This window comes from Triticum aestivum, chromosome 4A (assembly GCF_018294505.1).
Source record: "Triticum aestivum cultivar Chinese Spring chromosome 4A, IWGSC CS RefSeq v2.1, whole genome shotgun sequence".
Taxonomy (NCBI): domain Eukaryota; kingdom Viridiplantae; phylum Streptophyta; class Magnoliopsida; order Poales; family Poaceae; genus Triticum; species Triticum aestivum.
The window spans coordinates 589,871,700-589,883,274 of record NC_057803.1 but is presented as its reverse complement, the minus strand read 5'-3'; positions in this window follow the sequence as shown (position 1 = coordinate 589,883,274).

The following is an 11,575-nucleotide window of genomic DNA, read 5'->3' as shown; positions in this document are numbered from 1 at the left end:
TCTTTGAAAGTTTTGAAGCCTTTCAAGTTAAAGTTTATGGCTTCAGAAGCTGCAGCAAGGAAGGGGGGCGGACAAAGACATGAAGGAACTTCCAAAGATCTGCCTGAAGACCTGGCAGAAATGTATAAAACAGATCCAGAAGAGAGTTATGGACAGCGCAAGACCCGAATCCAATGGATTCGACGCTATTGGGCAGAACAATGGTTCAAATACCGCTTCGTCACTCAGGAGTATGCTGAGAAATGTGCCATCAAGAAACCATGGGGGGACATCCTTTACAAGAATCTCATACCCAGGACCAGAGATGAAGCCATTGCTCAAGGCTTCTACCCATGCATGGTCCAAGGACCACAGCCTGATGATGCGCATCCGTCGTCACTCCTCTGGTGTCGTGACGACAATCTGTTCAAGCGCAACTTCCAATTTGCCCAACAATCAGCGAAGCTGAACAAGAAGAAATTTGGGCTAGACTTCAACCCTCGTCCCTCAGCTCCAAGGGCAGATGGCACACGCGACGCAGAACCCAATATCATCGGTCCGTTTGCCAACCTTGAAGGCCTCATCACCCACATCTTAGTCCAAGGGACTGCCGTGAATGACCCTCCAGCTGACTCTGAGTCTGATGAAGCTCTTGCTGTACCGAAGCCAAAGCAATCAAAGAAGCCAAAAGCTTCAAAGCCGGCCCCTTCATCAAAAATCTCAAGGGCGAAGCCATTGGCAACTGCACCTCCTGAAGACAGTGTGCAGTCTGAAGACGTATCCCGCGTCTCCAAGCCCTAGAAGGCCAAAGTGCCTCAGCCACACACCGGCAAAGAGCTCACAGCTGCTGCCATCCTGCGCAGTGAAGCCATAGATCTGTCAAGTGATGAAGATCTTGGAGATGACGCTCTAGAGCAGCTCATCAAGAGCAAAGAAGAAGCTGAAATCTTCAACAATTTGCCTCTCTTTGATGTCGCCATCATCCACAATTTCATCGATGAATGGTTTGCCTCACCAGACATCAGCTTCGAAGATCTGCAGCTGCCCGTTGGCCTCAGCGTCGCATTCCAAGGCGCTATTGCTTCAGAACTTGCTATTGCCCAGTGCATAGTTGAACTGAAGCAGAAAATTGATCATGAAAAGGCTCAGTTCAAGAAGCATATGGCTAAGCTCAGTGTGCAAGAAGTGAAGAGCTTCAAAACCATGTTGCATGAGCTCAAGGAAAATTTTCTGAAGAAGTGTGCAGAAGCTCAGGGCTCACGTGAGCGGATGAAGTCTCTGGCTGAAAGATGTGTACAAGCCTACAATGAGGCTGAGAAGCGCAAGGCACTTGGGCGTCCTGGCATCGACCCCAAGATGGCCACGAAGAAGAAGAAGAAGCCTACTATGGCTGAACCAGAGGCACCTAGGCAAGAAGCAGTTCCAATTGTCTTCGCAACTGCAACGACTGGCTCGAAGCCAAAGAGCCGGTCAACAGCTTCAGAGCTCAAGAAGACAAGAACTGCTGAGGCTGAAGCAAGGAAAAGGAAAATCTCTGAAGCCTCTCCTACTGCCCCCAGCAAGAAGAAACGAAAGATCAAGAAATCTCGGGCTGCTCCCACAGAGCCCTTGATAGTTGAACCTATTGCTATGGTGCACCCGAACGCAGAACGTCAACTGACGGTTCGTGAGCCTGCTTCCACACAGGCTCCTGAAGCTGAAGACATACCAGCAGCCGACCCCATTGCTGCTGAAGACATTGGTCATTAGGACAATGTACAAGATGATGCAGCCCTTCCTCAGTATGAACAAAGCGAGGTCATCAGCATTGGTCGTCCTCTGACGCCAATTGCACAAGATGCGTCATGGGCGGATCGCCCTCAAGAGGAAGAAGACTTTGAGGCCCAGCCCACTCCAACACCACAGGCGTCGTCTGCGTTCCACAGGCTTCGCAAAGGTTCAAGGCCTCAAGTCTGTGCTGAAGATATTCCGGCTGCATCAGCCGAAGAAAATGAAGAAGTACCACAAGATCCTACTCCCCCGCTACACTCTGAAGGAGTTCTCCAGGAGAACGTGCCTAAATCTGATCCTCCAGCTAGTCGAGTGGAGGCTGAAAATGTTGAGGCTGCCACAACGAACACTGAAGCCAATGTGGAGCCCTCCCCACCAAAAGCTTCAGCAGACAGCGAAGCTACTGATCAAGACACTTCTGTTCCTGAGTCTGCTGCAGGTCCTCAATTTGATTACCATGTTGAGCACAGGCCTCATGTCCAGAAGCCAGTCCCAAGGCTGCCAAGGTTCCCAGGTCCTGCATCAGCACCTGGCTCCTTTGACATCAATAGCTTCAAGGCAGACAATAATTTTTTCAACAGCTCCAAGAACCTCTATTCAAGGGAAAGGATTTCATCAGATAGGTTCTGGAGCTATCCTTAGCGCAGCTACTATTCATGCATCCTATACAACCAAGGTCGCATCTTCCCGCACAAGCGCCTTGATGTTGAAGCCATTGCTGGTCTGCCCTGCTTAGAGGAAGCTTTGGATTGCTTTAAGCAAGTGGGTCTGCTGCCGTTTGTCACAGATGAAGAGCACTGGAATGAAGAGCTTCTGCTTCAGTTCTATGCCACCCTCCACATTAAAGGATACAACAGAGATCCGAAGACTTGGGTCCTGGAGTGGATGACCGGCAATGTCCATCATGAAGCCAATGCATTTGATATCATTGAGCTCACCGGCCTACCCACTCCTAGCGAATTCTTCGAGGAAGGTTGTCAACTACATGCTGAAGCTATTGAGAGCATATTCCAGAGGCCTGAACCAAATATGAGTCAGATGCTCTCAATGATGAAGCCATTTCCCCATGATGCTCCTTATCCAACAGAGTTCTTCGTTGAAGACTTTGAGTTCCTTCCAAGGACCATATATCACATCATCCGGCGGACTCTCTGGCCCATTAAGGGACACTCTCCAAATGCCAAGATCGAGGGTGCAATGAAGACTATGATATTCTGTATCCTTCATGGCAAATGCTTCAACGCACAGGATTTCTTCATACGCCAACTTGCAGCGTCAGGCTCAGATTTATTTGGTTTGAAGTTCTATGCTCCTTGGGTGATGAGGCTGATCAAACTGCACTCTGCGATCTCGTATCAGCCCTCAGCTCGAAACCATCGGATCTTCTTGCCAGATGTGGATACCTCCTCTGAAGCTATATATCCTGAGCCTGCCAAGCAACCGTTGAGTCTTCAGAATGCAGAACACCAGAGCTTCACTCAGAACGATGAAGGTGTTGAAGCCATCTCCAGGGTGTATCCTTTGGCTGGCACTACACGTGCGCCACACCCTGCTTCAACTGAAGCCACTGATAGTGCACCTGCTTCAAGACCCAAGAAGCGCACTCGTGTTCTCACTGACCGAGAGCTTCTTGTGGCCCTTCATCAAAAACAAGATAGGCATCACGACTGGCTAAAGCGTCAGATGAAAAGCCTCTTGGTGGATGTTAATCGACTTCGAAATCTTGCCACCAAGAATGCTTTCGTCACTCATGAAACCTGTCGTCGTACCTGGAAAGGGCTCTCAATGATATGTACTGAAGCTGAACTTGAAGAGGATGGCTTCACAGAGCGATTCAAGTTTGACACCACACCTCCTAGAAGGGTTGTGATACGCAACACACCATCACTTGAAGACTCTGAGTTTTCTTCATCTGCTGCCACAGTCACTGCCAGAATCATTGATGAAGTAGACGATGCTACATCACCGCCACCTGCTTCAGCACCTCCAAGATCTTCTGCACCGCCACACACCTCCAACGACCCTGCTGCTCCTGGGAACGAGTAGACACTCTATGTCTTCAAACCTTTTTGGTCCTTGCTGACAAAAGGGGGAGAAGCATATGGGTTGATAGTCTTCAAGCGGGTCCATATGGGCGGGTGCTTTATGTTTTGCTATATTTTGCTTCGTGCTTACAACTCTCATTTTTGCTTCATTTGGCTCTTATGAGTTGTAACACTTAAACCAGATGGTCGTCTGCTACTTGTTTGCCACCCTATTTTGCGAAGATAAATTCCGCACTTAGCTCATTCTGCAGACGTCCATTTTCCATTATGCATGTCATGATCTTCATATACTTTCACATGCATAGTGGATTGTCATCATAAGCTGAAGTGGATCTCCAAGTACAACCTGCCATGTGCATTTGCATTCCAAAAGAAAATTAACTTATATGCACATCTTCAGGGGGAGCCCTTGAAACTTATGAAGACAATTCCCTATCCTTTACAATTTCACAGACTATATTCCCCGTTGAAAACTTCAACTGGTTTGTCATCAATCACCAAAAAGGGGGAGATTGTAAGTGCATCTAGTGCCACCCCTAGTTGGTTTTGGAGTATTGACGACAAACCTAGTTGAGGGACTAATGTGTTTGTGAGAATTGCAGGATAACATAGGTAGAAGTCCCTCATTGATTCGGTTTTACTACCAGAGATGACCCCTAAAAATGTATGAAGACATTGAAGCCAAAGGTGGTATATGAAGATATTCACATTGAAGACTATGACAAAAGAAGACACGTTATGAAGCCTATGGAGCTCGAAGACTTTGTAGTTCTTTTTCTTTTGTGTTGAGTCATAGGAACCACCGTACTGTTAAGTGGGGTCCAGGAGAACCAGTCAGAATGACTGAAGTGATGCCTAAACCAAAAACCTATGTCTTCGAGTGAAGACAATGAGAGCGAATCTTGTCCAGAACCGGACAAGTCAGCTTTGCTTGTAGCCCAAGTAAAGTTGCCATGAGAGTTTGAAATCTGACCGTTGAGACACGTGTCGGTTCCTTAGTGACCCAGGATCATTTCGGACAAATCAGGTCGGGTTGCCAAGTGGCTATAAATAGCCCACCCCCTACAACCATAAACGGTTGGCGGCTCAGATTTCAGTGCACGGCTTTTGTCGTTTGAGAGCAACCCACCTTGAAGCCTTTGAGAGAAAATTCCTAGTGAGGGGAAAAGCCCTAACCACCCAAAGCCAGAGAACATTGGGCATCACTTAAGTCTTCTTGTATGTGTGATCTGAAGACTTATTACACTTGAGGACTGTGAATCCTCCAGACGGTTAGGCGTCGCATTCAGAGCATCCAAGAGACATTGTGGATTGCCAGTGAACGAAGTCTGTGAAGGTTTGGGAGTCTACCTTGAAGACTTACCAGAGTGATTGGGCGAGGACTATGTGACCTTAGCTCAAGCAGAATACGGTGAGGAATTGGTGTCCTGAGCTGCGTGTTCAGGACTGGTTGTCCGGGACTGTGTGTCCTAAGGTTTAAATACCTAGCCGCTCCAACCAGACGTACAGTTGTCACAGCAACTGGAACTGGTCCAACACATCATTGTCTTCAACGAGTCACTGGTTTCATCTTCACTTCCTTTTTCTTACTGTTACTCATTGTGAAGCCATTGCATGCTTGTTCTATCTTTTGTCTTCACAACATGAATGTATGATCTGTTTGGCTTCATAACTTCTTCCTACCTGATCCTTATTACACTGCAGTTGTTTGTCTTTGTGCTTTCACTCTATTGAATACTTGACCATGGCTTGCCTAGTGTAATCTAACTTCCGCTGCAAAGTAATAGGCAAAATCTTCTCTGCTTGTCTTCATAACTTCCACGTTTTGAAGACTTTCATAAAAATCGCCTATTCACCCCCCTCTAGTCGATATAACGCACTTTCAAGAACGGATCTACTCAAACATCATAGGATAGCCAAATATCATTGAGAAATAATATATGGAGTTGAACACCATGTTTAAGTAGAGATTACAGCGGGGAGAAGGGTGTTACACCGCTGCATAGAGGGGGGGAGTTGGTGATGACAGTAGCAAGATTGTTGATGTAGATCGTCGTCATGATCCTTGCCCCGGCGGCACTCCGGTGCCACCGGGAGAGAGGGGGAGAGACCACCCCTCCCCTCCTTATTCTTCCTTGGCCTCCCCCTAGACGGGAGGAGAGTTCCCCCTCTGGTCCATGGCCTCCATGGCGGTGGAGGGGCGGGAGCCCCTCCGAGATTGGATCTCCCTCTTTATTCTCTTCTGTTACGCGCTCCCTATATCTGGCCGAAAACCGTTTCTTATATTCCCAGAGATCCGTAACCCCAATTGTGCTGAGATTTTAACACGATTGTTTCTGGATATAAGCTTACTTACGCCCGAAGTAGAGCTCCAACCAATGTACGAGGTGAGCACAACCCACCACCACGCGCCTAGAGCCTGGGGCGCGCCCTGGTGTCTCCTGGGCACCGTGGGTCTCTGTCTGCATTGATTCCAACTCCCAAAAATCACATATATTCCAAAATAATTCTCCGTAAATTTTTATCACGTTTGGACTTTGTTTGATATGGATTTTCCGCGAAACAAAAAACATGCAAAAAATAGGAACTGGCACTGGGCACTAGATCAATAGGTTAGTCCAATAAATCATATAAAAAGTTGCCAAAAATATGTGAAAGTTGTATAATGTTGGCATGGAACAACCAAAAATTATAGATACAACGGAGACGCCGGTGCGGGAAAGCTGGAGGGTGGCGTCAGGGGCGCAGTGGCGGGTTTGATGCAGCGCACCGACAGTTTCCCTGGCAATGTTGCATAGAGGGCGCGGGTCTAGGGTCCTTTTAGCACGGCCTGACTTGTATGCCTGGGGGGCGAGGATGTTGGAGGCAGTGGACAGAAAGGGCGATGATGGCGACGTGGAAGGGCGCCAGGACGATGGCGACGGCGGTGACGAGAGAGCGAGGGGGAGAAAGAATTTTTTGTGGATAAAGTATGAGCAGTTGCGGGTGGATAAGGCGATGCCATGCAATGGTGGGCAGCACACAATGCCCACCACCGCTAACTTCAAGTGGGGGCGGTACTAAGCACCCGCTATAGCTAAGTTGAAGTGGTGGCCTGCACTAAGCGCCCACCACAACTAAGTATTTGAACCACAACATAGGATTAATACACACCATCCAAAGTGATACGTCCATTTTGCATCATGTTTACCTATTGTTATTTATAATGTTTTTATTCATAGTAATGCTTTTTGGAGTAATTCTAATGCTTTTTCTCTCATAATATGCAAGGTTCACACAAAGAGGGAGAATTCCGGCAGCTGGAAATCTGGACCTGCAAAAGCTACATCAGGCTACCAATTCTGCACAACTCCAAACGAGCTGAAACTTCATGAGGATTTTTTATGGAATATATGAAAAATACTAGACCAAATAACTACCAGAGGGGGGCCACCTGGTGAGCATAAGACACCAGGGCGCGCCCTGGTGGGTTGTGCTCAGCCCAACCCACCTACGATGCCCATCTTCTGGTATATAAATCATTTTGACCTATAAAAAATAAGGAGAGGACTTTCGGGATGAAGCGCTACCGTCTCGAGGTGGAACTTGGGCAGGAGCACTTTTGCCCTCTGGCGGAGCGATTCCGTCGTGGAACTTCCCTCCCGAGGGGGAAATCATCGTCATCATCATCACCAACAACTCTCCCATCTTGGGGAGGGAAATCTCCATCAACATCTTCAACAGCACCATCTCCTCTCAAACCCTAGTTCATCTCTTGTGTTCAATTTTTGTACCGGAACTATAGATTGGTACTTGGGTGACTAGTAGTGTTGATTACATCTTGTAGTTGATTACTATATGGTTTATTGGGTGGAAGATTATATGTTCAGGTCCAATATGCTATTTAATACCCCTCTGATCATGAGCATGATTATCATTTGTGAAAGTAGTTACTTTTGTTCTTGAGGTCACGAAAGAAATCTTGTTGCAAGCATGTGAATTTTATATGTGTTCGATATTTTGATGGTATGTATGTTGTGATTCCTTTAGTGGTGTCATGTGAGCGTCGACTACATGACACTTCACCATAGTTGGGCCTAAGGGAATGCATTGTGGAGTAGTTATTAGATGATGGGTTGTGAGAGTGACAGAAGCTTAAACCCTAGTTTATGCGCTATTCCGTAAGGGACCAATTGGATCCAAAAGTTTATATTATGGTTAGAATTTATTCTTAATACTTTTCTCGTAGTTGCGGACGCTTGCGAGGGGGTTAATCATAAGCAGGAGGTCTGTTCAAGTAAGAACAACACCTAAGCACCGGTCCACCCACATATCAAATTATCAAAGTAGTGAACACAAATCAAACCAACATGATGAAAGTGACTAGATGAAAATCCCGTGTACCCTCAAGAACACTTTGCTTATCATAACAGACTGTTTTGGCCTGTTCTTTGCCTCAAAAGGATTGGGCTACCTTGATACACTTTTGTTACTATTATTGTTACTTGCTCATTACAAATTATCTTTCTATCAAACTACTCGTTACTTATAATTTCAGTGCTTGCAAACATTACCTTGCTGAAAACCACTTGTCATTTCCTTCTCCTCCTCGTTGGGTTCGACACTCTTATCGAAAGGACTACGATTGATCCCCTATACTTGTGGGTCATCAAGGCTCTTTTCTGGCACCGTTGCCGGGGAGTGAAGCGCTATTGGTAACTGGAAATTGGTAAGGAAAAATTATTACTACGTGTTGAACTTTACTGTCACTTGTTAGTATGGAAAACAATCTTTTGAGGGGTTTGTTCGGGGTATCTTCACCTTGACCGGAACCACAATTAGTCACCCCTCAACCTACTTCACCTACTGAAAATATTGAATATGAAATTCCTTCGGGTATGATAGAACAACTGCTAGCTAATCCTTATGGAGGAGATGGAACCAAACATCCTGATATGCACTTGATATATGTGGAAGAAATTTGTGGATTATTTAGGCTTGCAGGTTTACCTGGAGATGAATCTAAGAAGAAGGTTTTCCCTTTATCTTTGAAGGGAAAATGAGATCTGATAGAGATGGATAAAGTAATATTTTTGGTATTTTTGGTTTATGGAACGGAAAGTAAAAGATTGCAAAGTAAGGGAATGGTGACAGAAATTGGCAAGCTGACGGGAAACTAATATGATGTAAAATAGACCCGGGGGCCATAGGTTTCACTAGAGGCTTCTATCAAGATAGAAGTTATTATAGTGGGTGAACAAATTACTGTCGAGCAATTGATAGAAAAGCGCAAACTTATGACGGTACCTAAGGCAATGATCATGAATATAGGCATCACGTCTGTATCAAGTAGATCGAAACAATTCTGCATCTACTACTATTACTCCACACATCAATTGCTATCCAGCATGCATCTAGAGTATTAAGTTCATAAAGAAAGGAGTAATGCATTGAGCAAGATGACATGATGTAGAGGAATTAACTCAAACAATATGATGAAAACCCCATCTTTTTATCCTTGATGGCAAAAATACAATACGTGTCGGTTCCCCTTATGTCACTAGGATCGAGCACCGCAAGATTGAACCCAGAGCTAAGCACTTCTCCCATTGCAAGAAAAACCAATCTAGTTGGCCAAACCAAATCTATAGTTCGAAGAGACTTGCAAAGATATCAAATCATGCATATAAGAATTCAGATGAGATTCAAATAATATTCATAGATAAGCTGATCACAAATCCACAATTCATCGGATCTCGGCAAACACACTGCAAAAGAGTATTACATCGAATAGATCTCCAAGAACATCGAGGAGAACATGGTATTGAGAATCAAAGAGAGAGAAGAAGCCATCTAGCTACTAGCTATGGACCCGTAGGTCTGAAGTAAACTACTCACGCTTCATCGGAGAGGCAATGGTGTTGATGTAGAAGCCCTCCGTGATCTCGATTGCCCCTCTGGCAGGATGCCACAAAAGGCCCCAAGATGGGATCCCATGGGTACAAAAGGTTGCGGTGGTGGAAAAGTGGTTATGTGGCTCCCCTAGATGTTTTTGGGGTATAAGAGTATATATAGGAGGAAGAATTAGGTCAGGAGAGCTACGAGGGGCCCACAAGGTCGGGGGGTGCCCCACCCCCCTAGGCGCGCCCTCCACCCTTGTGGCCGCCTCAAGGCTCCTCTAACTTGCACTCCAAGTCTCCTGGGTGTCTTCTGGTCCAACAAAAATCATCACGAAAGTTTTATTCTGTTTGGACTCCGTTTGGTATTTCTTTTCTGCGAACTTCTAAAATAAGGAAAAAACAGAAACTGGCACTAGGCTCTAGGTTAATAGGTTAGTCCCAAAAATCATATAAAATAGCATACTAATGCATATAAAACATCCAAAACAGATAATATAATAGCATGGAACAATCAAAAATTATAGATACGTTGGAGACGTATCAAGCATCCCCAAGCTTAATTCCTTCTCGTCCTCGAGTAGGTAAATGATAAAAACATAATTTTTGATGTGGAATGCTACCTAACATATTTATCCATGTAATTCTCTTTATTGTCACATGAATGTTCAGGTCCGTAAGATTCAAAACAAAAGTTTAATATTGACATAAAAACAATAATACTTCAAGCATACTTACAAAATAATTATGTCTTCTCAAAATAACATGGTATCCCTACAAAATCATATAGTCTGGTTATGCTCCATCTTCATTACACAAAATATTTAAATCATGCACAACCCCGATGACAAGCCAAGCAATTGTTTCATAATTTTGATGTTCTCAAACCTTTTCAACTTCCACACAATACATGAGCGTGAGCCATGGACATAGCACTATAGGTGGAATAAATGGTGGTTGTGGAGAAGACAAAAAGAAGGAGATAGTCTCACATCAACTAGGCGTATCAACGGGCTATGGAGATGCCCATTAATAGATATCAATGTGAGTGAGTAGGGATTGCCATGCAACAGATGCACTAGAGCTATAAGTTTATGAAAACTCAAAAAGAAACTAAGTGGGTGTGCATCCAACTTGCTTGCTCACGAAGACCTAGGGCAATTTGAGGAAGCCCATCATTGGAATATACAAGCCAAGTTCTATAATGAAAAATTCCCACTAGTATATGAAAGTGATATCATAGGAGACTCTCTACCATGAAGATCATGGTGCTACTTTGAAGCACAAGTGTGGCAAAAAGGATAGTAACATTGTCCCTTCTCTCTTTTTCTCTCTCTCTTTTTTATTTGGGCCTTCTCTCATTTTTTGGCCTCTTTTTTTCGTCCGGAGTCTCATCCCGACTTGTGGGGGAATCATAGTCTCCATCATCCTTTCCTCACATGGGACAATGCTCTAATAATGAAGATCATCACACTTTTATTTACTTACAAGTTACAACTCGATACTTAGAACAAAATATGACTCTATGTCAATGCCTCCGGCGGTGTACCGGATGTGCAATGAATCAAGAGCGACATGTATGAAAGAATTATGAACGGTGGCTTTGCCACAAATACGATGTCAACTACATGATCATGCAGAGCAATATGACAATGATGGAGCGTGTCATAATAAACAGAACGGTGGAAAGTTGCATGGCAATATATCTCAGAATGGCTATGGAAATGCCATAATAGGTAGGTGTGGTGGCTGTTTTGAGGAAGGACATGTGGTGGGTTTATGGTACCGGCGAAAGTTGCGTGGTACTAGAGAGGCTAGCAATGGCGGAAAGGTGAGAGTGCTTATAATCCATGGACTCAGCATTAGTCACAAAGAACTCACATACTTATTGCAAAAATCTATTAG